Genomic DNA, 6,000 nt, shown 5'->3' with positions numbered 1-6,000 from the left:
CATGCCACAACTGGAGACCGACAGCGCCGACTTCATCTTTCAACAGGATGGTGCTCCACCGCACTTCCATCATGATGTTCGGCATTTCTTAAACAGGAGATTGGAAAACCGATGGGTCGGTCTTGGTGGAGATCATGATCAGCAATTCATGTCATGGCCTCCACGCTCTCCTGACTTAACCCCATGCGATTTCTTTCTGTGGGGTTATGTAAAAGATTCAGTGTTTAAACTTCCTCTACCAAGAAACGTGCCAGAACTGCGAGCTCGCATCAACGATGCTTTCGAACTCATGCTGCGCCGAGTGTGGGAGGAACTTCATTATCGGCTTGATGTCTTCCGAATCACTAAAGGGGCACATATCGAACATTTGTGAATGCCTAAAAAAACTTTTTGAGTTTTTATATGTGTGTGCAAAGCATTGTGAAAATATTTCAAAAAATAAAGTTATTGTAGAGCTGTGAAATCGCTTCAATCATTTGTAATAACCCTGTATAGGTATTTACTTCATTTGCAGACATATAACTACAGCTATTACTAGTCATATGTTTTTAGGTTGGGTTGTACATCCATATAAATGTAGCAAGAGGAAGCCATTAATCTTTACTATCCCCTGAGTAGGAGGTCGGATGTTGTAGTGTGGATGTGTGGAGTCGGAACGGTTAGTCTGTAGTGATAAGTGTAGTGTGCTTAATGGTGCAGTCACTACATCAGGTAGTAAAGTTTGTGACATGTCTGTGGGAAGACAATATGATGCAGAGAAAAAACAATCAGCACAGTGATGCGCGTACATGTTAAGGTACCACATATAAAATTATCTGGTACTTATACTATTTACACACTGTATATTCAATCTTTATTTTTTTTAAATAAAAGCCGCGCGGACTTGGGCCCCTTGCTACGATTCGCACGGTTCCCCCAGTTGGAGGTTCGAGCCCTCCCTGGGGCATGATTGTGTGTGTTGTCCTTAGCGTAAGATTAAGTAGTGAGTAAGCCAAGGCACCGATGACGCCAGCAGTTTGATCCTATAGGACCTTACCAGAAAATTTCCAAATTTTAATAAAATTCAATTGGCAACGGCCTTGCCGCAGTGGCTACACCGGTTCCTGTGAGATCACCGAAATTAAGCGCTGTTGGGCGTGGCCGGCACTTGGATGGGTGACCATCGAGCTGCCATGCGCTGTTGCCATTTTTCTGGGTGCACTCAGCCTCGTGATGCCAATTGAGGAGCTAGTCGACCTAATAGTAGCGGCTTCGGTCAAGAATACCATCATAACGGCCGGGAGAGCGGTGTGCTGACCACACGCCCCTCCTATCCGCATCCTTCCTTGAGGATGACACGGCGGTCGGATGGTCCCGGTAGGCTACTCGTGGCCTGAAGACGGAGTCCTTTTCTTAATAAAATTAAATTATTTCTTTTTTTAATTACCAACAGCAGATAAATGTAGTATTCAAAGTAAATGAATAAATGAATGTTTGGTTCAAAAACGAGAAATTTTAAACAGGATAGAAAAAAGTTGACATCTCAGAGACTGTACAGTATTACTGATGGCTGTATATAATAAATTTCTCATTTCACAATAAAGTGTTTAGGATGACTATAAAACTTTAATTTCATGTGATTAGCAATTAAAAACAGAAAGATAGTATGGTATTAAAATTTTTGATTCAATATTTGTTAATTAACATGTCCATTTGTTAGTAAATATGGAATTTAATTGAAAGTGAAATAATGTTGCTATCAAGGAGATACGAAACAACGAATCGACGATTACTAGACTTTGCCACTATGCGTATCAGCTACCGTCAACGTGTTGATTAATCTGAAATGTTTTGTAGCTAAAAATAGTGGAAAACTGCTAATTTTCAAAACTGATTTTTTCAGTTTTTTTCTTTTAAATTTTTGTGTACTTGCGTGGTACCACTTTGAGAAAGTTAAAATCCGACCAGTGATCTTGAAACCCTGTAAGTCAGAAGAAGGCGGAAGAGGCCGGTCTGTGAGGTGCCCTCGTTAGTGCCAGCTGTCTGGTACTGTAGCGCCCCTGACGCTCCACGGCGGCCCTGCTCGCCGGCTGTCACGTCTCGTCAACCCGAGGGCGCTCGGCCGGCTCTCGGTCAGCAGAGCGCGGCCCTACATTGTTTCGGCGCACTCGGCGACAGGAGAGGCCGTCAGAAGGCGCGCCTGCGTGCGGGGGCGGCGGGGGCGGCGCGGCCCGGCCGTGGGGGCGGTCGATGAGGCGCGCCACGCCACGCCACGGCGGCCGGCCGGCAATTGATCGCAGCCCCCAGCCCCCAGTCGCTCTGGAGGCGGCGCCGCGGCAGCACCCGTGTTCTCGCCGAGCGCCTCTCCTGTCCAGGTAACGCAACAGCCGCGCCACAACACCTGCCGCGCGACGCCTCACAACAGCGCCGCTACACGCACACGTCTGACGCACTTGTCGTGTCTTATCACGTATGCATTCGAAGTACCAATCTGATGCCTCTTCCAAAAACACCGTTATATATCTGTCTCTTTCCATAAACTTCACTGCCTCTCTTTCTCAGTCCCCCTCCCTTCCTCGCCCTCCCCTCCACCGCCCTCTATCTCTCTCTGTACATGTGTGCCATCGTAATGTATGCGCATGAGCGCGGAACACAGTTGTAGTTACTATATGGTCTTCAGTCCAAACACTGGTTTGATGCAGCTCTGCATGTTAGTGTATCCAGTGCAAGACTCTTCCTCTCTGTATAACTGCTGCAGCCCATATCCATTTGAACCTGCTTATTGTAGTCTTGCCTTGGTCTCGCCCTACACTTTTTACACCCCACCTCCCCTCCCGCCCACCCTATGTATTTCCCTTTATTACCAAACTGACACCTCCTTGACGCGTCACGAAGTGCCCTGTCAACCGATCCCTTCTTCTAATGTAACTAAGCCATAATTTTCTCTCTTTCCCATTTCGATTCAGCACCTCCACATTAGACGTCCAACACACGCATCTAATCTTCAATCTCCTACAGTGTCACATTTCAAAATCTTCGCCGAGCGGTTCTAGGCGCTTCAGTCTGGAACCGCGCGACCGCTACGGTCGCAGGTTCGAGTCCTGCCTCGGGCATGGATGTGTGTGTTGTTCTTAGGTTACTTAGGTTTAAGTAGTTCTAAGTTCTAGGGGACTCATGACCTCAGATGTTAAGTCCCATAGTGCTCAGAGCCATCTGAACCATCAAAATCTTCTATTTTCTTCTTCTCAGAACTGTTTCTCGTTTTTGTTTCACTTCCACACATGGCTGCACTTCAAGCAAATACCTTCCGAAAATCCTTCGTCACATGTAAATTTATATTCTATGTAAACAAATTTATATTCTACAGAAATGCTCTTCTTACCATTTCCAGTCTTTATTGTATATCCTCTCTACTTTGCCCATCATTAGCTGTTTTACTGCTCAAATAGTAAAGCTCGTCTAATACTTTTATGGCTTCATTTTCTGATTTAATTCCCACACGTCGCCTAATCGGACTTCATTCCATTACCCTAGATTTACTTTTTGTAATATTCATGTTCTAACGTCTGTGCAAGACACTACACATTGCGTTCGACTGAACTTGAACGTCCTTAGATGTCTCTTTCACAACTGCACTGTCATCTGTAAATCAGGAACTGTAACACAGTTGCTTTACTATACTAAAACTTTTATCTATATTCACTCTGTTACTGGCCATTGTAACTCAGTATTTATCCAGCATTTACAGTCGCGTAGTAGTTGTTGGGACGTGGGCTGTCTGCTTACAAGTCCTTCCTGTCCTTTCTATATTTCAGCAGCCAAGCCATCTTTTCATTCTGAAATGTATCACTATTTCAGCTGATGCTAGAGGACGTGTTGTAGAGCTTCATGTTGTTCGTGGCTGGGAGGCTTAAGATTAAAGCGCGCCAGTGCAGTTCAGCGTTTCTCAGCTCTCCAAAATGTTTCGTAATAGAGTCAACAAGTGACACAAAATACGAGTGGGAGCTACAAAAGTAGACAAACAGGTTTAATTCTCCTTTATTTAATTTATAATTTTCCGCTCACGTCTATATGTAAAAATGAAGTGGCCATTTATGTTCCTTGTACGCATCAGAGTGTTCCGAGACTCTTATACACGAATCTCTGCAATTTTAAGTTGGCTGTGCGCCATACTTCACACCGTTTAAAGTGTAAACGACAGCCTGTGCAAACCGGATGCTCATAAAAGACAGTTCAAACACTTCAAGAATTAAAAACTTTTTAATTCCTTTTACAACAAGCTGTTCAATCGAATCTGCAGCTGTTTGTTTAGGATATTCAGTGAGCAAGTAATCGAACTAATGTAAGTAAAACACAAGAGGCACCATGTGGAAGTGAAGTGTAATCATCCCATGATTTCAGATACAAGAAGCAGCCAAACGTTTCCGTTTGAAAGCATTGCTGCGGCGTATATGGAACCCAGCCCGCCTCCGATGCGGGTATATAAGCACCAACATGTATGCAAGAGGTTGGTGTGGCCTTTGAAAGGAAACTTTTTGATAGCCCTTTGTAGTATTACGAACTGCAAAAAAAGTTGAATGAGACATGCCGTCAAAGCTACACGACAATAGAAGCGTCTGTTGTCTCTCTAAAGACAAACATGACATCTGTGTACGCACACCACCCACTGAAGAATGCTGAATAGAGCAAGAAATGACTGCTCAGAATTATGTTTTCGAAGCATGAGGGGAAACTGAGGCTATCTCCTTTGTTTCCTAGACGAAATGTTAACGAAAAATTTTTTCTACGTGGTTACTAGATTTGGTTTTTCTGTCTAAAAATCGTTCTGGGATTTCTGCAGTTTATTGTTCATGATTCTCAGCAGCTGCATTTACGGACTAACTACGTTTATTCAGTGCCGGTGCTTCTCTTATTAACTTAAGGCAACACAGACGGGATGAAGGCTGCTCATGCGCAAACTATCACCTTCGGGAAAAGTTCCGCATCTGCACTTAATGAGATCAAATTCCCACCGCAATCATCTAGAACAACTGGTTCCAAGTATGATATAGGATCTGTAGCTCTTAAATCGACTATCAGAACTTCTTCGGATACGTTGACGGGCCGTTTCTTTCTTTTTTTTTTTTTTAAAAATACAGACGTCATTGCGATAGGTGCGCCTTACAGACGTCGATAAGTAATATAAGGCTTATGGCTTATAAAGGAAACTTAACCAGGCACTTATCACCTAGAGAAATACGTTTAGTAATCTCACACGTAATGAAAGGCAGTTCGATAAGAAATTGAGATTTCAAAATATTTACAAAAAGGAATAGAGTTTCGTTTAATGTCTTGTCGACAATGAGGTCATTAAATACGCGACACGGTTGTGTCACTGGCTCTGATGTCACTTAAGGAATCGCCCCAATATTTATTCGTATGTGGTATCGGGAAAAAAAACTGGTAAGGTTGTACAAGGATCTAAAACCTACTTTCCATGGATTCTAGCCCCGCATTTTTAAGCATGCGCCACTTCACTTTGTTAAAAATTTTAGTATTAGTTATATATAAAGTGAGCTGCTCGCACAGCGCAACACACAACTTGCTACCTTGCGAGAGAGGGAGAGGAGCAGGACTCGCAACGCATCCGCGCGCAGGACAGCCTGCGTGCGGTTTTTAGGCGGTTTCCCACACCTGTTAAGATAAATGCTGCGCTAGCTCTCAAATTTCAACTCGGAGAACTCGCTACACAAACAGTTAAAATACGTTCACACACACAACAATACTTACACGATTTAGGCAATGACGCATATGATTTCCTTTCCCCTTTTGCCCCCCTTAGGTTACCATGACAGCTGTGACGCCAGGAAGAGCATCCGTCTACACAGTTAAATAGTAAAATATAATTTGCCAAATCCTGAAAAAGAGGGCCCCTACTAGACCAGACTAACGTTAGGGAAAATAATAAAAAAAAGAAAAAGTGAGGGAAATTTTGCAGTTCTAAGGTGACCCCTGTGTTACTTTGGGTACCATCGTTAAAAA

At 43.6% G+C, this 6,000-nt stretch overlaps 1 protein-coding gene across 13 annotated transcripts in view; it reads left to right on the top strand.

Moving 5' to 3' along the window:
• The first annotated feature begins 2,276 nt into the window (after positions 1-2,276).
• LOC126187542 (putative thiamine transporter SLC35F3) overlaps positions 2,277-6,000 on the top strand; it is a 653,727-nt gene continuing 650,003 nt past the window's right edge. For all 13 annotated transcript variants that reach the window (XM_049928741.1, XM_049928748.1, XM_049928702.1 and 10 more), the window contains exon 1: positions 2,277-2,354. The gene's annotated coding sequence lies outside the window, so the exon portion shown is untranslated. The remainder of the gene's footprint in view (positions 2,355-6,000) is intronic.

Source organism: Schistocerca cancellata, chromosome 1 (assembly GCF_023864275.1).
Source record: "Schistocerca cancellata isolate TAMUIC-IGC-003103 chromosome 1, iqSchCanc2.1, whole genome shotgun sequence".
In the NCBI taxonomy this organism is placed as follows: Eukaryota; Metazoa; Arthropoda; class Insecta; order Orthoptera; family Acrididae; genus Schistocerca; species Schistocerca cancellata.
This window is presented reverse-complemented; position numbering and strand designations above follow the sequence as displayed.